At 56.6% G+C, this 10,606-nt stretch overlaps 1 pseudogene; it reads left to right on the top strand.

The window, feature by feature from the left end:
- Positions 1–7,465: 7,465 nt before the first annotated feature.
- The window catches only part of LOC101437270 (serine/arginine-rich splicing factor 9 pseudogene), a 69,290-nt pseudogene continuing 66,149 nt past the window's right edge, over positions 7,466–10,606 (top strand).

Below are 10,606 nucleotides of genomic sequence, written 5' to 3'. Positions count from 1 at the left end.
CCACCTGCATGTGGCTCTTTTTGGGATCGTCCCCTCCTGCATTTTTTTCCTCCTTGGAAAATATGCTCCAGAAACCAGATGTTCTGTATTTGGGGGTAGTCCTGGACCCAGCCCCTGGTGTCAGCAGCACCCCCAGGCTGGCCTCAGAGGTGTGACTGGAGAGCACCAGGGAAGACGCCCCGGCCCGCCCAGCCTCCCAGCCTCGGGCCTGTGCTGCTTTTCCAGGCAGCCGTTTTAACCGCAGTTGTCCCAGGGGAGGACAAAGGCACCTAGTTCTTCGGTGAAGAATTTGCTAATCGGATCCTCTTCTCTCCTGGCCAAGGAAGAACTTGGGGCAGCTGGGAGGTGCTGGAGGCCCTAAACTCTTTGAGAAGCAAATGAAATCTTAATCACAACTCAGGTCCCGCTAATGGCTTTATGAACAGATTTTCTAAAGCAGGGGTGCGGCAACGCCTGCTCCTCCCACCAGCGGCAGCATCCGGGACCCTGTTAGCAAGACAAATTCTCAGGCCTTGTCCAGGACCCGCTGGGTCAGAAACCTTGGCTAAATACAGTTGTGAACAAGATGTAGTGGGGTGCATGGTGCACCCCAAAAAGATACGTCCCCTGGACTGTGTGAATGTGACTTGATTTGGACAAAGGGTCCTGGCAGCTGTAATTAAGGGTCTTGGAATGAGGCCATGCTGGCTTATCCAGGGGGTACTGGTGAGGCAGAGGGAGAGGCTGCAGAGCAGGCACGGGGGACGTGTGGCCATGGGGCAGAGAGCAGAGCGAGGGGGCCAAGAACTTCCGGTCCAGAGCCTCCAGGAAGAAACAGACGGCCCCCCAGAGCCGTTGGAGAGAGCCCCCCGATTCCACTTCTGGCTTTCGGAACTGGGAGAGAAAACAGTTCTGCTCACGCCGCTGGTTTGCTGTGCTATTGTGATGGCAGCCACGTGACCTTCTAGAACTTCTATTCTGGTAAGGGGGCAAGAGGATCGCTAAACAAGCAAACCAGGTAGCCTCACAGAGTGACGGGTCTACCATGACAGTAGAACAGCATCTTGCTCTAGAGAGAAATGGAAAAGGGGACACTGAGCTGAGGACTGGAGGGTGAGCTGGACAGAGCTGACCCAGGCCCGCAGGGACAGACCTGAAATGCGTCAGGGGGGGACAAGCAGAGCACATCCAAGAACAGAAGGCAGGCCCAGGGCGACTGGGGTGGGTGAGCCAGAGGGTGGCGGTGAGGGGGCGGCTGGAAAGAAATAAGGTCTGTGGGAGGAGCTCAGCTTTTATCCCATGGGCAATGGGAGGGTTAGAAGCAGGGAAGTTCATGCTGGCCTTTGGTGAGAATGAATCGGTGCTGGGTGGAGCAGAAGCCAGGAGACCAGTCAGGAGGCTGGTACAGGTGTGCAGGTGAGAGGTGAGGCTGGCTGGACTCAGATGGCAGCAGGGGAAGTGGGGAGGGGCAATGGACTGGGGATATGTTTTAGAAATAAAACCAATAGTTCATGCTGATGGATCAGCTCCAGCACCTGAGTAGACAGTGGAACTGTTTCCTGACATAAGAAAGACTAGGTATATTAGTTAGCTACTGCTGCATAACAAATGACCCCAAAAATTTAGTGACTGAAACAGCACATTTATTATCTCATACTTTCTGATCAGAAATCCAGGCATGGCTTAGGTGGGTACCCCTAACTCAGGGTCTCAGGTGTCAGGTGGGGCTGTCATCACTTCCAAGCTCGCTCACGTGACTGTCGGCAGGATTCAGCTCCTCGGGGGCTATTGGACTGAGGGTTCCTCATCACCTGGGCCTCTCTGAAGGTCAGCTCACAGCACAGTGCCTGGATTCCCAGTGAGCAAAGAGCCAGAGAGGGCAAGGCAGAGGTCACAGTTTTTGTTTTTTTTTAAGATTTATTTTATTTATTTTCTCTCCCCTTTCCCCTGCCCCGCCCCAGTTGTCTGTTCTCTCTGTCTATTTGCTGTGTGTTCTTTGTTTGCTTCTGTCATTGTCAGTGGCATGGGAATCCGTGTTTCTTTTTGTTGCGTCATCCTGTTGTGTCAGCTCTCCGTGTGTGCGGCACCATTCCTGGGCAGGCTGCTCTTTCTTTCACACCGGTTGGCTCTCCTTGAGGGGCACACTCCTTGCGCGTGGGGCTCCCCTACGTGGGGGACACCCCTGCATGGCACGGCACTCCTTTTGCACATCAGCGCTGCGCATGGGCCAGCTCCACACAGGTCAAGGAGGCCCGGGGTTTGAATCGCAGACCTCCCATGTGGCAGACGGACGCCCCATCCACTGGGCCAAGTCCGCTTCCTGGTCACAGTCTTCTGTATTCTAATCTCGGAGGAGATGTCCCACCACTTTTGCTGTATTCTATTGGTTAGAAATGAGTCAGTAGGTCTGGTCTCAAGGGGGAGGGGATTCCATGAAGTACTGGATACCAGGAAGGGGAGTCTCTGGGGGTCGTTTTAGAAGGTGCCTACCACATTGGAGGAAAACCAAAAGTTTTATTTAGGACATGACGAGCTTTGGAAGCTTCCAAATAACCAGTCAAGGCGGTAGCATGGCTGGACGGTAGATAGGTAGTTGAAAGCTGGACAAATGAGATGAGTAGGTGGACTAATGGACAGGCACGTGGGTGGTCCATTGCCAAAGGCTGGTTCTGCTCAAATCACCCAAAAGGCTACCCCTCCCTCCAGGAGGAGCTCCTGCAGAACACCTGCTCTTTGCAGCCCGCCTGCCTTTCCCCACTTCTGCCCACATGGGGACGAGCTCTTGGGAAGATGAGCTCAGAGGTAGTTTTCGGCCTGGCCAAACAGAGCCATGGGTTTCCATCCTGCTGGAGAAACGTCTGTCCATGGGGCTCCACCGAGGGAAGCGCTGGCCGCCTTGGACACGCCGCTGGAAGATCCCAGAATTCCACCAGCCAAGCCATCATCTCCTGGCCAACCGGCTTAAGTTATGACCCAAGATCAGGAGCCAGTGAGACTTGGAGATCACCCACAAAGACGCCTGAACATTTGTTTTCTATCTACTGCCTCATTTTTCAGCTGCTTGGTACACTTAATCCAAGATGAAATCTTGCACCTTACATTTTCTCCCTGATCCTAGTTCTCATTCTTGAACGAGCTCTGGCACCCGGTGGGGACTCCCTCCGGGGTCTCTGGGTGTGCGTGGTGGAAGCCGAGCCTTTTGTGTCTTGCGCCGTTTGCTCTCAGGAGCCTGTTCTGCGATGCTCCGTGGAATGGGGGGGTCACAGAGCACGGAGCACAAGCACGGCTGCCAGTTCAACAGCACGACCTGTCCCGGAGAGTGGGGACACAGGAGTTGGGAGACCGTTGGTGGGGTTGGGGCAAGGCAGAGGCTTTCCCAGATTAATGGGGCCCCTGGGGGTGAAGACTCTGAGCCCAAACGCAGACTACGAGACTTAAGGCTCTTACATTATTACGGCTGATCACATCAGAGGGCCCTGGGCTGGCCAGCCTCCAGTCGGCAGCGCTGCTGTGATTTTAGGGGACGGGGCTTGGCAGGGAGGGCTGAGCTCACGGAGAAAAGCTAGCCCCACCGGCAGAGGCCAGGCGACTGGGGACCTGAATTATTATGCTGGTATCGTGGCAGTTCCCTCTGCAATCCCTTACGGTCTTTTGTTCCCAGCAGTCCCTGGGCACGGCTGACCCTGGGTGATCTGCAGGCTGCCGCCACGCACGTGGGGGGTGGGAGGCCAAGACGGAGGTCAGGGGGCCGCTGGGGACCGGGAGCCTCTATTGGCCTGCGTGGACCAAACGCCCCCGGTTTTAGCCTTCAATCTTTCCAATGTCCAGAAATGCGTGTTGAGACCTGTCGGCGGGGAAGCAGCTCGCAGCGGACGTGATTGAGAAGCGCCCGCAGCGAGCCATCCGGATGCGCAGCCAAGAGCGGGAGCAGCAGGGAGAGCCCAGGGCTTCGAAGCAGCGGAAGCTGGGGCGCGAGGCGCTTGCCTTGGATTTTTGTACAGCAAGCCTGCTGTTTTGATCTAGAGTGCATGTTTATTTGGGGTGCTTTGGGGTGCCTCATTATACTTTGACTCCTCTAATAGAAAGATTCCAAATCAGAGTGTCTTCAGCAAAGCGGAAATACACGGCTCTCTCACGTAAACTCCAAGGGTCACCATCCGGGGCTGGGGGCAGCTCCACGGGTATCAGATACCCAGGCTCCTTCCACCTCATTTCTCTGTATTCCCCCCCACAGCTTCCATTTCACCACCCAAGGTGGCTGTTCCAGTTCCTGCCATTACATCTGCATTCCAGCAAGCAGGAAGGAATAAAAAGGGCAAGGAGCGGGCCTGCCCTTGCCTTTACAGGCACGCTTTGGAAATGGCACATGCCTCTCCTACCCCCTTCCATTGGCCAAAATCAGCCACATGGCCACATCCAGTTGCAAAGAAGGTTGAGAAATGCCTTTATTCTGGTCAACCCTGTGCCCAGCTAGACTGTTAACACAGAAGAAGGAAAACCCAAGTTTCCACAGAGGAGTGTGACGGAGACTGGGTGAGAACCAAAGCCCAGCCCCAGCCTCTCTGGGGCACGTAAGGATGAGACCCCTCCTTCTCCCTGAATCCACAGCATTATGGAAAATCCACCTCCTCCAGGCAGACGTCTGGGATTAATTCTGCACCATCCCCTGGGCAACTCCTCCTTTCTGCTGGGCCTTTCTGTGTACCAGTGTCCTTGACTCTCTTGGAACTTGGGTGTTCCTGGCAAATCTGTTGAGTATCCTTAGTAGACTCCATGTTTCCTGAGCCAGGGATCCCGTCTCTTCATCGGTGTGTCCCCGGTCCACACCCCCAGCCCCACGTCTGCATCCCCAGGCAGCAAGCCCCAGGCCGTGTGCCCAGGTCATTTCTTAGAAGGTGCACTCAGCTGAGAGCTCTCCGAGGGCACGGCCCTGGGCTTGTGCGTTGGCCCGTCCCCAGGGCCCAGGCCACGCCTGGCACACGGAGGGACTCGGGACGTTGTACTACCTGCACAAAGTCGCCCGCGGCGTCACTGCGGCCGGCGTCTCCCGAGGCCTCCCGGGAGCTGAGTGATGCTTACACAGTCATCGAAAACACGCGTGGATAAGCTGGTTTTGCAAAGGGCCAAAACTTTCAGCTCTGTGGGTCAGAAAGGTTTTTGTCGTAAGTCCTCAGCTCCGTCGTCGCCGTGTGAAAGCTGCCAGAGACAAAACGCAAGCGAGCTCACGCGGCTGCGGCCAGTGGAACCTCAGTTACACAGGCACGTGCTGGCCCGGCTTGGCCGTGGGCCCTAATTTGCTAGGCCTTGATGCAACAGCGAATAGCACGCCCTGGGGTGGGGGTGGGGGTGACCCACAGGGGTCTGGGGACTACGGTGCCACAAGACCCACGGCCAGGCCTGAAGGATGCCCGTTTGGGGATGCCTGCCCCCCTCAGCCCTCCGTCTCCAAGAACTGCCTTCTCGCCGATCCACGGGGGAGGGACCCCCAAAGCCACAGTGGCACACACCACGCTGGTCTCTGACCCCAGGGGCGGATACCTGGCCCGAGGTGGGGCTTGGAATGCGGGCCCGGCCCCTCTGGGCCATCTCCACCTGAAGGCACGGGGGGGCTGGGCGAGCAGAGGTGACTGGCAGCAGGATGAGCCCAAAGCAGCCAGTGCGCAGAGGGAAACAGAGGCAGGGACCTGCCGGCACGCGGCGCTCCTGCCCCTGGGTTTGTGCCACCCTGCGTCCTTTACCCAATCGCTCTGCTCGCGCCTTGGCGCGCGTGTGCAGTGGGTTTCTTGGTGCCCCACCGGGTGGGCTGGAGGGAGACGGGGCTTCTCCTCTCGCAGGGCAGCCGGCCACCCCGCTGCGGCTCTCCCTCTGGCTTTTCAAGCGCTTGTTTTTCCAGAGGAGCTCAGGACACGACCCAGCTAAATGAAGAATGCAGAATACTTGAAATTTCCACTCACACACTCCTGGGAAAAAACCCATTAACCTTTAAGAAGGGAAGAACGGCTGTGTCTTCAAGTGACCTTATGGATTAACCCCCAACTAGCGCTTTTGGAGAAGTAACGAAGGCCCATGGCAGGGACCCAACGGGGACAGAGAAGGAAGAGAAATAAAATCCTGCAGAATCACGTTCCTAGCCCTGAGTGGCGCCAGGGCCTTGGAGACGGACAGAACTTGCTCTGACGTCAGCCCCAGCAAAGCCTCAGCCCAAGGGCCAGCAGGGCCGGTGGGGGACAGGGAGGTGAGAGCAAGGTGCAGCTTCCCCGGCGCCGCTGCTGGCCCCTGGGGCCTGCCAGCATGCCCGCTGCCCTCTGCTTCCCTGGGGTCTCTGCTCCCCCAAAGTTCATGCCCAACCGGAACCTCAGAACGCGACCATCTCTGGAGCTGCGTCTCTGCAGACGTAAGGGGTTGAGAAGCGCTCGTGCTGGACCCTTCTAGAAGAGAGACACCAGGGGAGCAGCCCTGGGAAGGCAGGGGCTGGAGTGGCGCAGCCAAAGCCCAGGAGGCTGGACAGGGCCGGGGGCGGGGGCCTTCCCTGGAGCCTTTGGAGGGCGCTGGCCCAGCCCACCCCTTGAATTTGGACTTGAGGTCTCCAGAACTGTGTGGGAAGAAACCTCGGCTGTTCAAAGGCACCAGCTTGTGCTGTCTCCACACGGCAGCGTCGGGCACTGACGCGATCTCCCTCGACCACACCAGAAGGCACTACCCGCCCTCGAGGCCCCTCCCCATGTGTCCCCAGCCTGCGCCACCAAACCCGTCCTCAAGAAATGGACGCCCCCGTCAATGTTTTGGCAAAAACTACATAGCCTCCCCACCTCCTTTGGGAATTCACAAAGCACATCAGCGTCACAAGGACTAACGACACCTGCCCGACAGAACCCAGCTTAAGTTTGTTGAATACCAGCATATTCCAAACTATTTTGGCCTTAGTTTCCACCCACATACACACCTTTATTTTTTGGATAATACCTATGAATGGCAGGCAAAGCCGCTAAACTGTGGAACGGGCTTTAGAACTTGCAGGCCCCAGAACATACCTTCTTTCAGATCATTTGAGGGAGGGGGATGTAACTCAAGTGGTTGAGCACCTGCTTCCCATGTACAAGGTCCTCTTAAAAAAACTTACCAGTAGCTCCTAAAATTTTTTTTTAAAAGATCCTTTGAGCTACAGGAAAGAGCAGAGCTCCCTCTTCGTTCTTCAGTTTGTCCATTTGTTTGCCATGCGTTCTTCCCTTCCCCTCCATCCATAATTCATTCATTCAACAACGGCTCCCGTGGCCCGGGGCCAGGCACCCAGAGGAGCGGAGCACACCTGACATGTCACTGCTTTTGCCAAGCTTCCGGAATGGCAGGAAAGATAAGCAAGGCCCAGGGGTCCCCGGAATGTAAAAGAGCACCCACAGAAGGCTGCCTGAAACTATCCAAGGGGACAGGTGGGTTTCAAAGCCTCCGTGAGAGTCGGCATTTAGGCAGTCGCGAGGTAGCATCACGGATGGCCCTGGAAGGTGGGAGGAAGGTCGAACGAGTCGCCGACGGGCTCGAGCCAGACTCCAGCCGAGTCTGCATGACCACCCTGGGACCAGGCGCTGCCTCCAGCTCCCTCGTTCCCTTGACCAACCTCTATGAGTTGGCCATCTTGAGCCGGGCCTTGGGCCAGGTGACGCCGTGGTGACCGTGGCCCAGCTTACACAGGACCCGCTGGCCTGAGAGCGCTTAGCTTGCTCAAAACCACAAAGCCAGAAAAAGGCGGAGCCGAGAGTCCAAGCCAGGTGCCCTTGCTCCCAGCCCCTGCGCCCTCCACTGAACCGGGGGGCAAAGGGACAATGCGTTTAGAACCTGACCGATTCAATTAGGGGATCGATGGCCCGTCCAAGGGAGAAGGATGTTGGCAGAGAGCACGCTAAATGCTTGTGATGGATGCGAAGGTGGGGAAAGGGTACGACAAGGAGGACAGAGCAGGCTGCAGTGACAGCAGCGTCCGCTCCCCCGCCCCTCACCCCAGGGCCAGCTCCTTCCAGCAGGGTCCGGCCCCTTCCCAGCAAGCTGAGCGCTAATGAGCACCAGGCCGTCAGCCCCACTCCCTCGCTGTTTCCAAAGGGAGGTTTTGAGCAGCTCTAGGCAAGACCCTTACTCTCCATCAGTTTTTCTCTCTCCCTTTTCAGAAAGCTGCAGGGCCTCTGTCACCAGGAGAGCAGGGGACATTGGAAGGCTGCTTGGAGGAGCTCCTGTTCCTGCATGAAACCAGAGGAAGGTGTGGCCGAGAGCAGCACGGCTGGCCCCCCAGGCGTGGCCCAGAGGTGGTGGCTCAGCTGTGCCCAGGCCTCCAGCTCCCCCAGGGTCCCCGACACCCACGGGGAGCCACCTGCGGCTTCCTGGTTTGGACAGTCTCTCCGCACAAGGAGTTGGGATGAGTTTCCTAACGCTGCTGTAACAAGTCACCGGTTCTGGAGGCCCCAAGTCCAGCGTTCGTCGTGTGGGCTGCGGGCAGGCAGGGCTGCGCATCCTGGAGCTGCAGGGGCAGAGCCTGCCCTCGCCTTTTCCCACTCCGGAGGCCGCCACATTCGTCCACTCTCCACCTTTTTCTCCCTTCAAAGTAGCTCCCTCCACTTCCTGCTTCCCTCGCTCCTCTCCTGCCCCTCACCCTCTTACAGGGACCCCTCAGGAACACTCAGGCCCTCCCACCTCAACGTCGCCTCACCTATGCAGTCCCTTTGGTGGTGGGAGCGGCTCTCTCCCCGCCGGCCGGGGCTGAGAGGGCTGGAGGGCAGTTTTCTCTCTGCCCTGGGGGCTCCCCAGAGCTCGGAGGGGAGCTCTCAGGGCTGGGTCGAATGGAGCCACCGGCCTCCGCCCACGGGTTTCCGCACAGCCCCCACCTCAAATGGCCGGGTTGGGGGGTGGGACGATAAGAGCACCCCCCCACCCTGGGCGTGCATGGCTGGCCCCCGCCTACAGGTGCAGCTGAAGCCCAAAGGCCCACAGGTAGGAAGTGGCCCCTCAGGCCTCCCACCCAGGCTCTTGCTTCTGGGCGCTCGCAGTCCGAACCCCTGGGCCTCGACTCCAGCTCACCGGTGGGGGACCCACCCAGCCTGCCCAGAGACCCTAGGCCCAACAAAGGCGTCGGAGCAGAGAGGACTGATGCCGCAGAGAGCTGTGGGACACTGGCTTACCTGTTCCTTACTGTAAATGTTACACCTGTTCTATTGTAGATGTTGCAGTTATTCCTTATTGTAGATGTTGCAGTTGTTCCCTATTATTGTAGATGATGTTGCAGTTCTGATAGCAAACAGCTGCTCAGTAGTTTCCAATAAATACCAGGTGGAAACTAATGCCGAGGCTCTCAGCTACAGAAGCTCTGAGTTCCCTGGTCCCATCTTTTTCTCCTCTCATGTCTTTCTCTCTGTCCTTTTATTTGGTAAAGTTTTGCGTTGCCTTCCCTTCGAGCCAACCTATTGCTGAGCTGATCTCAGCAACAGAGAGGCTTGGGAAGGCTCAAAGCTAAAGGTGGGCAAAGACCCGCCAGGCAGGCCCGAGGAGGGGTCAGATGTCCACCATGGGGACACTGGGGTCCAGAGCAGCCACGTCTGCTAGAGCACCCTCTGTGCCAGGCCCTGAGCTTCCCGGGGGCCCTATTTTCATAGCCATTTTTCCCTGCAGAATTTGAAGTAAGAATGATCCAGCGGGGGTCATCTTTTACTGATGAGAGTCACCATCCATCATTAAGCTGCATCAAGAATGTTTTTAAAAATACGAAAACAATCTTTCTAAGGTACATACTCTGTGACCCAGCTCTTCCACGTCCAGGAGCTGGCTCTGAGGAAATGATTGCGGACATTCCCAAAGGCCCATCAAGCAGGATATTCACCGCAGCATCGTTTACAATAATGAAAAATTGAAAACAACCTACATGTCCCAAAGAAAATCAGTTAAACAAATGACAGTACATTTACCCACCACAGGAATCTGCAGGCAGTAAAAAAGGTGGTATAGCAGAGCCGTATTTATCGATGCAGAGAGGTGGTCATAATAAATTGCTAAGGGAAAGCAGCAAGTCACAAAGCAGTGTGTTTAGGAGGGTCTCATTTTCATTAGAAGAAAAAATACATATTATCCAGCAAGTATTTACGGAGCCATACTGTGCCGCAGGCACCGTCCTATGTGCTTGGCATACAGTGATGAGCAGAGCAAAGTACCTACCCTCCTGGGACTTTTATTCTGGTGGGGTGATTTTGAAAGAAGATTTTTATCTGAGGGCAGCACAGAGGAGTAGGGGGAGGGCCAGCTCTGACACACACACACCTCTTGTACAGACGAAGTGATCTGATGTCTGGGATGGGCTTCGAATAACCCAGGTGGGAGTGGGAGGGGCGGAGAGGAACCAAGCATGGCAGGCTGGTGACAGCCCCAGGCGGGTGATGGGTGCAAGAGGCTCCTTGTCCTGTCCCCTCTCCTTTTGTGCTTGCTTGAAATTTTCTGTACTTCCCATCGGGGGGTGGAATTGGGGGAGCACAGGCACTGGAGTGTGGCTTTTTGTTGTGTCATCTTGCTGCATCAACTCTCTGTGTGTGCGGCGCCACTCCTGGGCAGGCTGCACTTTTTCCATCCTGGGCAGCTCTCCTTACAGGGCACACATCCT

Source organism: Dasypus novemcinctus, chromosome 24, assembly GCF_030445035.2.
Source record: "Dasypus novemcinctus isolate mDasNov1 chromosome 24, mDasNov1.1.hap2, whole genome shotgun sequence".
NCBI classification, from domain to species: Eukaryota; Metazoa; Chordata; class Mammalia; order Cingulata; family Dasypodidae; genus Dasypus; species Dasypus novemcinctus.
The sequence above is the reverse complement of the archived record's forward strand: the minus strand, read 5'-3'. Positions and strand labels throughout refer to the sequence as shown.